The 13,401-nt window shown below is 45.4% G+C and overlaps 1 protein-coding gene across 1 annotated transcript in view; it reads left to right on the plus strand.

Annotated features, from left to right (window-relative positions):
* The first annotated feature begins 7,461 nt into the window (after nucleotides 1–7,461).
* LOC119439718 (uncharacterized) overlaps nucleotides 7,462–13,401 on the plus strand; it is a 43,527-nt gene continuing 37,587 nt past the window's right edge. The window contains exons 1-2 of the mRNA XM_049660872.1: nucleotides 7,462–7,750; nucleotides 8,863–8,992. The gene's annotated coding sequence lies outside the window, so the exon portion shown is untranslated. The remainder of the gene's footprint in view (nucleotides 7,751–8,862; nucleotides 8,993–13,401) is intronic.

Consider the following 13,401-nt stretch of genomic DNA (forward strand, 5'->3'; position numbering starts at 1 on the left):
CGTCCCGTTCCGCGGATCTGAATACACCGTACTATAGCACGGCGTTGGGACCTCATGTGCCCTTGTAGTTAATGTCGTGCCTGTTTTTCTTGTCTTGGGACGTTTCTGCCCCGGTACAAGGTCTTAACCTTCCTGTCTTTCTTTTCTCTCTCTCTCTCTCTCTGTGATCTTCCCCGTTATCTGTGTATAATTTTTTCCTCATTATCAGGTGACAAGGAGTGGCCATCGCCACTTTATTGTCACTAAATATCCTTCTAATATTTCCATTTCAATAAATTAAAAAAAAGCAAAAAAGCATACCCTGGCGGAAATGTTCGACTTAGTTACGCCGCGTCTCTGCGCGATTCGCGGCAAGTGGCATTGAAACACGTCATCACGGTGAATAATGGCGCCTACATCGGCGGCAACTTGCAATGGTGCCACGAGAAACGCTACTTGAACAAGCTTTTGTTCTATAGAAACGTTGACCACGGTGTGAGCGCGACTTACGTCAGCGTGCATGCATAATTTTTGGAGATTAGTGGAAGAAAGCATATTTCCTTTTTTTTCCAACTCCTTTTAAATATACGAACGAAAACGTGCGGAATGCTGACGCAAACTTCATTGGGTACCAGGGAACTATTAATGAGGGTCCATTAATTAATTCATTGGGTACCACGCAACTATTAATGCGGAATATATGCACAACAGAGCAAGCGCTCTCGCACGCATGAAAATGGTCCGGCATCCAACTCTCTGGCCGGACATGTACGATCCAGGAGAACACAGAGGTAACTCCCGAAGAAGCGCGGCATTACCGTCCGAGAGCTACGCGCCTACGAAACAGCACTCCTACCTCCGAGTGCGGAGCCCTCAAGAGTAGGAGCGTCCATGATGTGACGTGTACAAGCATAGATTTTCTAATATGCACGTTGCATACAAGGCCTCGTCGTATACCCAAGTGTCTCGATTGACTCGGGTAGTTTTCACTGATACACTTGAGAAGCGCTCGAAGGTGTATACCGGCATCGTGTTAGGCGAGATTAGTCGCTCATCAGTCTGGCCCAACACGTTCCCAATATGCCGGGAGTGAAGCGGTTAATGCTTCGCCAGACTGGACGAGGCCCGCTTCGAGCAGCTTGGGGCAGCACATGGGCTTTCCCGGAGTGACATTGGTGCTTTTGGCGCAGGCTATCGGAATCAGAATCAGAAGAAGCTTTATTCATGACACATAGTTACTTTATAATAGATCAATATATGGACCGATAGCCAATAGACTAGTGAATGGTTCATCATAAAAGAAATATATTTTATATTTAGGCGAAGTCATGAAAGACGTAGAGGTTCCTACAAAAATTACTAGAGGGTGCTCTGGGCTCTGCGATCGTTTAGCTATATCACGTAAGTGATGGTTTATACATGAATTTCTCCAATCTTCCTGCTTGGGGCTTCAAACATTATCGCGACCTCATTTATTACGCTTTATCTTTATAAATTTTCAAGCGCTCAAAGCTTTCTAAACACAGCAAGGCAATTTGTCTTTGCGCACATGCGTAATCATTGCGAATTGTGACGTTTTATAACACAATATGTTGTTGAAAATGATCACTTGCCGCTTAAAGCTGCAAAGCCGTTTGAAGCCACAAGGACGAAGTTCAAGACAACTTTATGCCCTTCATTCCCATCCTGGTCGAACTGCCATACTTGCGTCTCCGTAGTTCTCTCTAGTAAAATTTGTGGGAAAATCTACGATGAAAGATTAATAAGAGCACTCATGATAATATTCAAGTTTCGTAAGTAAGGAAGACGTGTTGTATTGCATACAACTAATACAGTAATTGTAAACAGCAAGGAAATGCAAAGGGCACTTCAATACTTATCAGTATAAAAAGAAATAACCTTGATTACAAATTGAATGCAGAGACAACAGATTTCAGAGAACTTCCGATTTGCCGATATAAAACTATGTACGTCATCATCATCAGCAGCAGCCTACATTATTTATGTACACTGCAGGACGAAGGCCTCTCCCAGCGATCTCCAACTACCACTGTCTTGAGCTAGCTGATTCCAACTTACGCCTGCAAATTTCCTAACTTCATCACCCCACCTAGTTTTCTGCCGTCCTCGACTTCGCTTCCCTTCTCTTGGTAAATGACACAGTAAAATCAGCGGAAGAATTCTATACTGACCTGTACAGTTCCCAGAGCAGCCAAACTACTTTCATTCGAAGTAATGATGAGCAGAATACAGAGGCTTCTTCTATAACTATCGATGAAGTTAGAAGGGTCTTGCAAGAAATGACCCGGGGCAAAGCGGCTGGCGAAGATGGAATAACAGTCGATTTAATAAAAGATGGAGGAGACATCATTCTTGAAAAGCTTTCGGCAATTTATACGCAATGCCTCGCGACTTCAAGTGTACCAGAGAACTGGAAGAATGTCAACATTAAACTAATCCATGAGAAGGTATACGTTAAAGAATTGAAGAATTATAGACCCGTTAGCTTGCTTTCGGTATTGTATAAAATATTCACCAAGATAATTTCCAATAGAATCCGGGCAACACTTCATGAAGCCAACCAAGAAAACAGGCTGGCTTCAGGAAGGGATATTCTACGATGTATCATATCCATGTCATAAATCAGATAATAGAGAAATCTGCGGAGTACAATCAACCTCTCTATATGGCTTTCATAGATTATGAAAAAGCATTTGATTCAGTAGAGATACCAGTAGTCATAGAGGCATTGCGTAATCAAGGAGTACAGGAGGCATACGTGAATATCTTGGGAAATATCTACAAAGATTGCACAGCAACCTTGGTTCTCCCCAAGAAAAGTAGAAAGTTACCTATCAAGAAAGGGGTCAGGCAAGGAGACACAATCTCTCCAATGCTATTCACTGCATGCTTAGAAGTATTCAAGCTCTTAGATTGCGAAGGCTTAGGAGTAAGGATCAACGGCGAATATCTCAGCAACCTTCCGTTTGCAGGACATTGTTGCTGAACAGGACATTGTCCTGTTCAGCAACACTGGGGACTGAATTACAACAAAAGATTGAGGACCTTAATCGAGAAAGTGTAAGAGTGGGGTTGAAGATGAATATGCAGAAGACAAAGCTAATGTTCAATAGCCTGGCAAGGAAACAAGAATTCAGGATCGCCAGTCAGCCTGTAGAGTCTGTAAAGGAGTACGTTTATCTAGGTCAATTACTCACAGGGGACCCTGATCATGAGAAGGAAATTTACAGAAGAATAAAATTGACTTGGAGTGCATACGGCAGGCATTTCCAAATCCTGACTGGGAGCTTACCTCTGTCATAGAAAAGAAAAGTGTACAATCATTGCATTTTACCGGTGCTAACATATGGGGCAGAAACTTGGAGGTTAACAGAGGAGCTCGAGAACAAGTTAAGGACCGCACAAAGAGCGATGAAAACTATTTACTGTCATCGTATAATTCCTTGCGGTTTTCATTTCTACTGGTAGGGAGTTTCACAACTTCACGCCCGCAAACTCGATGAATCTCTCGCCATGGCGACTGCAACAGGTAGGCTGATTAAAGTTTCCATTCGATGAATATCTGGTGTTACCCGTCGAAAGGGAGAACGAAAGGAAGAGGAACGTTATGATTGATACTAATGATTATTAATAGAGACAGTTTATAGTTTTGTTATGTCCATATCGACATTAACCTTAGAACCTGAGAAAGAAAAATGAATGCTGCGGCGATGTAGGTGTTGGGCATTTATTACTGGTAGTTTGCGCCCTTGTAACGTTTTTAAAGGAGTGAGGTAAGTAATTTATGTCCTTAGCTTGCCAGAACCTGCCCTAACCTATACCACCACCCGCAGCCTTCTGCAAACGGGCGCTTCGCAAACAAGCTCGCGTGTCCTTGTACGAAATATTGCGAAGACGAACTGGGCTGCTATATTCGAAGCTGGACCTCCCGCCCAAAAATGCTCCAGCAGCCGTCCTGTCTTTCCCTTTCTTTCTGTTGTCGGAATTAGTGCTACTGTGGCAGGAATGGCATGTAACTACAAAGGGTGATAGAATGTCGTCGGGCGGCATATGCCCGTAACTACCGGCTCCGAGGCGCCTATGCCGGAATGAAACGCCTGGTGGCGCCATTCGATGACGTAAGCCGGGTTAGTTTCCCCCAGAATTCCTATTTGCCGCAAGACTCATTGGATGTGCGGCGAAGCGCACACAGGCGGGTACGCACGATCGACATACACCGGCGGAGGACGCCGCTCCTGCGTACACAGCGCCTTTACTGAACGCCAAGTCGCGGTGCGAAATGGAAGTACTGTGCCATCACTGTCATAATTAGACGCTCTGCGACTGAGCTGCTTTGATGCAGAAAATGCTAAAGAGGGTTTAATTTTCGGTTATCCATTGAATCAATAAAAGAAAATTGACACTTTCTCCACAAGTGCGAAGAATTGTCAGCGATAGCAAGGTTTATAGCGTTGCGCTTAAGCTCCTCGGACGGTGTTCTCACTGTAGACCCGCGGGTGTGACATGTTGGCACGACGCAGCACGCAAGGCAGCTCCTGCTGAGCCGAAGGAACAGCGCCGTGGCAGCTACCAGGCGTCTCACAATGCTTCCATGGTGAGGAGCACCGCCAACGGCGTTGCAGGCATCACACCTCGATGGTGAACGAGATATGAGATCGACGTGAAATTCTCTGCATTGTCTGCATTCACTGTAACAAATAAAAATAACACTCGCAGGGAATGTTTAGTTCTGCCGGAGAGTTGCTGAAATTACGGTTATTTCGAATCACGCTGGAAGCATGAAACGAAGACTGCATACCAGTTTGAAGCGCTTGTGCCTGCTCTATGCTACGCATATGCTGGTAGCACTGCCTGTATATATATATATATATATATATATATATTATCTGTGTTAACCGACATGCCGTAAAGCTCGGTATCCGCTGACGACCAGTGTTGTGGAACGAGGGGAACTGCCCATTCCTTATGCCGTGCCGAATACGCCGGTTCTCGTCGGGTCACTGAAATTAAGCTCTGTCGGTACTTGACAGGGAGACCACCGGTGAATGTCGAGCGCTGACGGCTTCCTACCCCCGAACGCTTCCGGCGTCCGGCTTAAGCGAGAGATTTACGCTGTCATTGGCAGCATCGAGTTGTCCCCACACCGAGCAAACACCGCCAATCTGTAAGTAGATAATTCTGCCTCTTCTTCGGCAGTAACGAACAGGTATTACAGAGAAAAGCATCACCTTACTGAAGAAGTGCACGTGCGGCAAGATTTCATACTATACGTTTCGGTCCAAAACGCGAAGTGCACGCCGGCACAATAGCGAATGTGGAAGGCCAGCCGTCATTGATGATCAGGTAGTTTTCGTATTGTCAGGTATAAAAAAAAGACTCGTAGTGGTCATTGAGGTGTCTAGAAGAAAGAATAGAAGTAACAGTCTAGTTTTCGTTGCGCAATACACAGGTAAGCGCTAACAAGATATGTAGAATGAAAATATTGGACGGTGCGCCATCTTGTTTTCTTTCGTGTAAACCCAAGAGCACCATCCTTTGCCGTGGTTGAGTGTAGGTCAAAGAATAAATCAAGTACATCGGCTAACTTACGCAAATGCATATTCTTATAGTATAGGTAGGAGCTGTACTCTAAGAAAAAGTTTCGTCAACATTGCCTAAAATTTTTAACCACGAGGCTTCCACAATATTTCATTAAGATACTCATTGAGTATCGAAAAATAAGTTTAATCGGGTATTTCGGAATTGCCCTCGTATACAATAATGATAGTAGTTCCCGCGAGCAAAATGAAGTTCACGAAGCGTCAGAATAGAGCAAAAGTCCTGTTGCTGTCTAGCAGAGGCAACCGTTCAGTGTGACTGCACAGACAAAGGAGAGTACTATTTATACCAGGGGCTCGCTGGCCGCACATAATACACCACCTACCGTAGTTATAGGTGAAAAAAGATAAAGATCGTTCCAGCGCACAAATAAACACGGACGAGAAGAGAAAGACAACACGAACGCCGGTATTCTTGTCTTTCTCTTCTCGTCCGTGTTTAATTAGTGCACTGGAACGATGTTTCATAATGCTTTTTTTATGATTCTGTTATTTACACTAAGTGATTTCTATATGCAGCTATGCAACATCAGCAGTCATCTAACGTTACACACTAATATATGAGCTTTACCGTTCAAGTGTTGGGCCCTATAACATTTGTTTCCGGCATATATTTCGCAGTGACTGTCAGCCGGTGTTTTGCACCCAATGCTTTGAAAGCCTCCAGTAACTTTATTGGCTGGCACATTCTCATTTATAGACACCCGTGGATGCTCACAGACTGTTTAGCTTATACAGTGTGCCTGCCATGTTCGCATAACATCGTTGCAGGGCATCGTCCTGCTTCTTTGAACTAGTTTTGTAAAAGAGTCCGTGATCAGGACGTACACGCGGTCACAACGGAACACCCTGACCCGATCTCTAATCTGTAACAACAAAGCTTTTGCAAGTAGCTCCACTCTGCCGTTTCTTATCAAAGTACACACTTATTCCCGGCGCCGGTCTTGTATTTATCTTGTCGAATGTTGTACTTCACCTTAATCGATTGACCTTTTGCTCATAATTGTACTAACGATGCCGTTTTGCGCAACCAACTAATTCAACATGTGCGCATAAGTCTCACCCCGCAATTAAAACAAAACAAAGAAGTGCATAGTTGGTGCTCGACTTGATTCATTTGGGAAATGTCGCCTCCTCATCGTTTCACAAGACACCTCATCGTTTCCCAAGTCATCGAAAGCCGGCACAAGTGACGTTCTCCGATTACTTGAGCGGATAACGTCGTTGGCAACTTGCTCTTACGTTAAATGTTCTCAGAATTTAATTCGCCCACCGTGCCGCAAATTTGACAGCTCTACATGCTCAAAGTACCCTTACGCAAGCGTCCGAGTTGTACGTCGTCGCTCGACGCGTGGTTCCGGAGCATTTCGTGCGTCGTGTTGCGCTCTCCTCCTCTGCGGGTTGTATACCTTGACGCTGCTTGTCTTCGATGCTCACGCCGCTAACTTTGCTGCACCCACTGGTTCTGCGCTCGTTTTCACCGCGCACTCCAAGCCTTTCTCGTGCCCGTAGTCTGTGGCCAATCTGGGCCCATGGAAAACACGCAGCCGCGCATACAGCATCAGCTCTCGCGTTAAGGTGCCCGCATATAGAACTAACTGTGGTACGCCGGTATGTAGCTTCGGTCTTTATTTGCCTCCGATGCGCGCAGCTATCTACTAGAACCGAATGAGCGCTGAATGCAAAGTAGCTTCCAACCGACGTGCATTTGCGTTCGAAAATATTCATTCTCCGTAACGAAGGCCAGAGCTTCGTCGATCAACAGGCCTGGCCGAGGGTAGGTCACGTTGAACGCGGTAACTAGATAAAATTAAAAGCCGACTGAACATTTCAGTGCGGACTCGTGGTGCCGGGCTTATTGGTCATTCTCGCGCTTCGACTCTTGCTCACGAGAGAAAGTGAGAGAACCCTTTCCACAACAGCCAGCGACTCTTCTGGCGCACGCCAAGTGCCCGCAGTGACGCATCCGTTGGCTGCTGCGTGCGCAAGTGAAGCCGAGGAAGAGAGGGGACATTGGCGCGTTTGCCGTAGCGCAATAATCCGCGACCTCGTCGGCCTTGAAGTGGAACCCACACCTTCGCCAAATTCCAGATTGGAGGGCACGGGATGCTAACACAATCCCATGCTGTCCACCCAGCTTACAAGGAACGCCGGTGAGTGACAAATCGTTCCTTTCGGGATTTATGCCTATATATACGAGCAGGACGCGCGGGGCTAAGCTAACATAACCTATTTGTGTTTGTTTCTTCGCGTATTTAATATGTTGCTATCGGCTGAACAGTTGGCGTACATGGACTCCTGAGAAAAGACACTCGTACCCGGTATTAGAGCGTTGAAACCGCGTATTGCGGCTATACAGGGTGATCACCTTTAAGTTTTATGGGATTTTTAAAAATCGCCTATGGCAGATACCGTAATTCTTGTCCTTGAGCTGGATAATTTGAAGAGGCGGGCATTACGAGCACATGAAATCTAAAGTGATGTTCAGCTTATTAACAAAAGTTCACCAATTAACATCTTAATTAATCACCTTACGGCACATATTGTGATATACGAATTCTAGTCGGTGAGCTTGCAAGACGTATCCGCTTGAAATGAATTTCCAGGATGACACCAGTTTCGAGATATTATTTCCGAAAGTGTGGGACGAAATACATGGGCGTCCTAGTTACTTTTGGGCTTCAATGCGTAAAAGAGCGCTTTGTTAAAAAAAAGTAAGTGTAACAACAGTGCATTCCTACGGCTATTTTGATGGCACATGTCTCCAAACTGGCGTCGTTCTGGAAATTCATTCCAAGTGGATACGCCTTGCAATCTCACCGGCTACAATTCGTAAACTGCAATATGTGCCGTAAAGTACTTAATCCAAAAGATAATTAGTGGATTTTTGTTAATTCGTTGAATATGTGTTTCGATTTATCGCGCTAGCAATGTCCGCCTCTGAATAATCCAGCTCAATTACTAGAATTATGTTATCTGCAACAGGCTATTTTTAAAGATTCCATAAAATTTTTAAATGATCACCCTGTATATATTACGTGTGTATACGTATAATCTGCGGTGCGTTGAAAGGTGCGCGTAGTCGACTGTGGAACCGCGATGCCTTTGTCTCATGGGGCCAGCGCGTACCCTTTGGCAGACATCGCTCCATGAGCTTGGATCCATGAAACGGAACGTCGCTGGATACAAGATTTGGTTGTACCGGCTCCAACGGCGACCCTCCCATCACTGTCAAGAAAATCTCCGTGCTTCTTGTGTGACGCAGATGACCTGCCGTCGGACGCGGTGCTTCATAGGCGCAAACCAGACTGTGTGTATCCTGGCCTTTGTTCACAAGTCTGAAGCACTGCCAACAGAAACTGTTACTGGAAGAATTTATTTGCGCCAGCACTAAGGTGAGCTTCTTTGAACTTCACAATATATATAGAGAGCGAGGGACGAGCACTCTTATCTCTGTCCTTCCTCGGCTTGCAAACGTGTGCTGCGTCAGAAAGAACTAGTGGTATGTCTGCTTCTAGGAGGCAGAGGGGATGCAGCAGCATATTCATGTAGGAAAGTATGAGTACACTATATATATATATATATATATATATATATATATATATATATATATATATATCGAGAGAGAGAGAGAGAGCTAGAACGACCAAACACGAATATGATGCAAACAAGCGCTCTCTTTGTGTCATTTTCGTGTCTGGTCGTTCTAGTTTCCGAATAATTAAATGCCAAATAGCAAAACTATCCAGGCCGTTGTAGGCAAGCAGCTTGTTTTGTTAGTGCTGTGTTGCGCTGGGCTGTGCTATGTGTGCGTGCGTGCCGTTCCCGGCAGCTCCCAGAAAACCATGTTCTTGCAAACACTGTTTTTTGTGTGACCCAAGAATGTGAAAGCGACTTCTGCCACTTGAAAAAATAGTTCAAGTCTGGGAAGACTTGAAGGGAGAGGTATGAGGCAACTTAGAGGTTGTTTCGGCCATAAATTTACGGCGCCCGGCAAAGTGCCACATCTAAAAAGCTGAATTACAAGCTCCCGGCATTATCACCTTGGAGTCGCGAATCCTCCTGGTTCTCGAGCTCAACCTCCTCGCACTTTAATCCGGCGACCAGGGTGGTGTCAACGACACTTCGCCGGTGCCCTGAGCCTGTTCCGCGCACAAAGACGGATCCATGTAGGAATTCCCAAGCTGGGCTGCGTCGTCTCATTGCCGCACAAGAGCCGTAGAAGACAAAAACGACCTGCGTTCGATTCCAGTGTAAATCTCGGCAATTGTGCTGCGTGATTGCCCAAAGCCCATTAAGCAGCGCTTGCTATGAGAAATGACGTGGTTCCTAGCTTCGTCTTGCGCCCAACTTTTCAAATGACTGGGCTATGACATGCGGACACCCTCGACACTGGTCGGCATCTGCGCGCACCGCCATTTCTATGCGCGAACGAGACCGCTGTCAACACGTGGGTGAGCAATGCCACAAACTTTGCATTCATGTCTGTAACGTATCGTTCTCATAGTACAGACGTGTTCTCTTTTTGCCACTTGTATATTGGTGAATATAGTGCCGCAAGTTATGCATCAGGGGCCCGTATTCACGAAAGGCTCTGACGCTAGAATTGTTCGTAAGAACAAATTTCAGCCAATCCTGATGCTCGGCATGTTATTAGCGAAGGCGAGCGGCCAATAGAAAATATCGCATTACATGTGATGAGCTCTATGAATTCGGCGCCCGGCCTCATATAAAGTTTGCCTGCCTAAATGTGTTTCAAACTTTAAAGGGAACTCAGAAAGTGTGTCTGCCAACGCGCAACGTTACGTAATTCAATGTGCCGTTTCTCCGTTGATAACTTATTTTCATAGCGGGTTGTAAATATTGGGTTAGTCTCTTTAATATAGCCCTATATATAAATTTATCAGCTTGAGGTTTTCTTCCGTGCAATAGAGTTCTGGCGCACGATGAGACATTGCGTTCATGCGACATTCACCGATTCCTTAAACGTTGTCGATAGTCATATTTATTTATTTACGTAACAATAGCATCAAGGCCAGTGTTCGCAAAAAAAGTTGTTACGCTTGAATTGTTAGCAAGAGAAAATGCCACGCAATGCTAATGCTGAACATATCGTAAGAGAAGGCGGCCAGGCAATGCGGAAGAACACTTACGAACGTAAAGCTTTTTGAATACGGGCACACGTTGGTCACAGATGACTTCACCTGCACCCATACAACGCTAGCGATATGTCAGTGGGGCGTAGTAGTTCAAATTAATCTGAAAGCAATTTACGCGTGAAATTAGAAGCGGTTTAAAATTAGTGTAAGACTGGGACTGTAATGGCACTAAAGCGATCAACGATCGAGTGAAATGATTGCGGGAAACACGTCTGTTATCAGGGTACAGAAGTGTTGCAAAGTTTACTTGCAAAGCGAGATACACCGTGAAGGGCAATTCGCTCGCCGCTGCTGCCACTCCATCACGTCAGCGTTCTGACAGCGAGTGTCCGCGGTCATCGAGTGAGATGTGTTCACGTTTGCCTGTGCGCGTGTGACACCATGCTTGTTAATTTAGTTAGTCAGCGAATGTTTACAGCAGTTTATACTGCCGATAAAACTACTCACCTTTCTTCGTGTAGCTGCCTCATAATTTGCTATCGCATTCAATGCTTCGCCTTTTGGGAGAAACAGCGACATTTTCTTATTCATTTACTTATCCGCCCAGTTGTTTAGTTCACATCATCGTTTTTTATCCATTAGCACGAGTATTGAGCCGTAAGGTTAATGCTAATACCTATGTCAACCATGGCCGCATGCGCTCGTATGACTTTCCACAGACAGCCACATGAACTGCGTGAGCGGCACCGCGAATACTTTATACACCAGAAAAAAGCTCAAAGCCTATACATTTTTGTTGGGCTCAAGGAAAATTGTCTAAATGCAGTTTAGGGTTACGCTTCGAAATAAAGAAGCGCATGGCAGCGCAGAGCATTGCTTGAGGCTCTTTGATTGCGCGTCGGCGAACTGTGCACGGCAAATGTTAATTATTTTCATCCCGTTACGATCAAGCTGCCACGTCACACTGCGTAGCACGTGTCCAATCTCAGTGCACTTGCTACGAACGCGACTTCTCTTCAGTATATGATACAATAAAGATTAAATAGAAACATATAAATAAGAACACGGAATTCGCGAACTCTGTACCTCGTTCTTTTATTTACTGTCGTCCTCGTGCTAAGTTATGCTGGCGTACTCTTCGACTGCAGGAAAGTAATATTTTATAACCTAGTTGCAATGTAATAGGATATTCACGTTTTTCTTTCGTTTGTTTTGTTTGTCATTATTTTTTTAATCGTGAATTTCTGTTTCCATCAAAGGACCAAATGTTGCTGGAGTGAAATCGTCAGCGTCACCTCCAGGGATTCCCGAGTTTTCTTGTCCCTTTGAGTATAGCAGCTAATTTTTTTCCGTTTCTTTCCTTTTGATATTGCGATACTGACCTGCTTTGGCCATAACAACTGATAGCTTCACTGCAAGACTCGACACGTCTTTCCCAAGGTCAGACAAGTTAAAAGCTGTGCGACGTGTGGAGGCACTCTAATTCGTTCTTGCAACATCGTTTTCTCGCTGCTCGATATGACGCTTCTTGTTCGCATTGCTCTTCGCAATGGCGATGTAGTACCTCGCAAAATGCAGCTCATTTAGTTCATTCGCAATCCGCACAACCCTATATGGTGGACCAAGACGACGCTTCGCTCAATAGCAGCGCTCGTCTGTCGTTCACAGCACTCGATTACATCAACCTGTGCCGCAAGACCCTAGCGATGCCTTCCGCTCGATTCTATGCCACTCTTATCATCTTCCGTTGAAGGCCGGCTGATCCCATTGATAACGCGGGCGGAGTGTCGTTGCTGTGGCCACTGTCGAAGCGCGAAGCGCGCGAAATAGAATAGCATCGGAAAAGGCATCGCTACATAATCGTGGTCCTGGGTCGGTATAATGCACGGATTCTTTTAGCTCAATTCTATTTCTTTCTCATCATTCCCCACTCACGATCAGTCGATCCAGCGGTGATAACGTGAGGGGCAGTCGCTACTCTAGGACCACTGGTGAAGCGCGAAAAGGAATAGTGTTGGAATAGGAATAGTTACATTATCCCGGCCCTGGGCATGCTGTTGTGCAGGAGGGTAGCATCTCTGAATGAAGTTAGAGAGAATGCGCTCCTTTCTTTCATTTCTTTTGCTCAAGGAAACGGCTAAAATATGTGGGACATAAAAACCGTATTCTGTTAAACAAAGCTACACTAGACCTATGCACGGTTAGTGGAGGTGGGGCGAGAGCATAAGTAGCATTCGTCGAAACTCGCCCTTTCCCCCTCGCCACTCCAAGCGCACTGGATGGATAGTTCAGATGGCAACGTTCGCTATACGGAGAGGCCACATCCTCGTCACAGTCTACTAATGCAGCATGGTGGTATTAAAAAGTGTAGCAAGAACTTCGATTTGCGAACAGCGTAGGACGCTCGTCAATTTAAGGTTCTGCGCCTATGGGCCCCGACAACAGCGTTCAACCAACAATTTATTTTTTCTTTCCACGCTACGCACCGGAGTGGTCCTGACTGCGGCGCGTGCAACGACCGAAATTATTGGCCAGCTTTGCGTAAACATTCCGTTTATTTGAATATGTATTTTTTGTCGTCATTGCACGCGGGAGTCTTTTTTATTATCTCGTAAATGTTTGTTAATGAGGATAGAGCACATTCGCATGTGTTCTTGTTTTTCCTCCACTGAACGCCACCGTCAGCGACTTCTGTTTTAAAAGAA

Source organism: Dermacentor silvarum, chromosome 1, assembly GCF_013339745.2.
Source record: "Dermacentor silvarum isolate Dsil-2018 chromosome 1, BIME_Dsil_1.4, whole genome shotgun sequence".
Taxonomy (NCBI): domain Eukaryota; kingdom Metazoa; phylum Arthropoda; class Arachnida; order Ixodida; family Ixodidae; genus Dermacentor; species Dermacentor silvarum.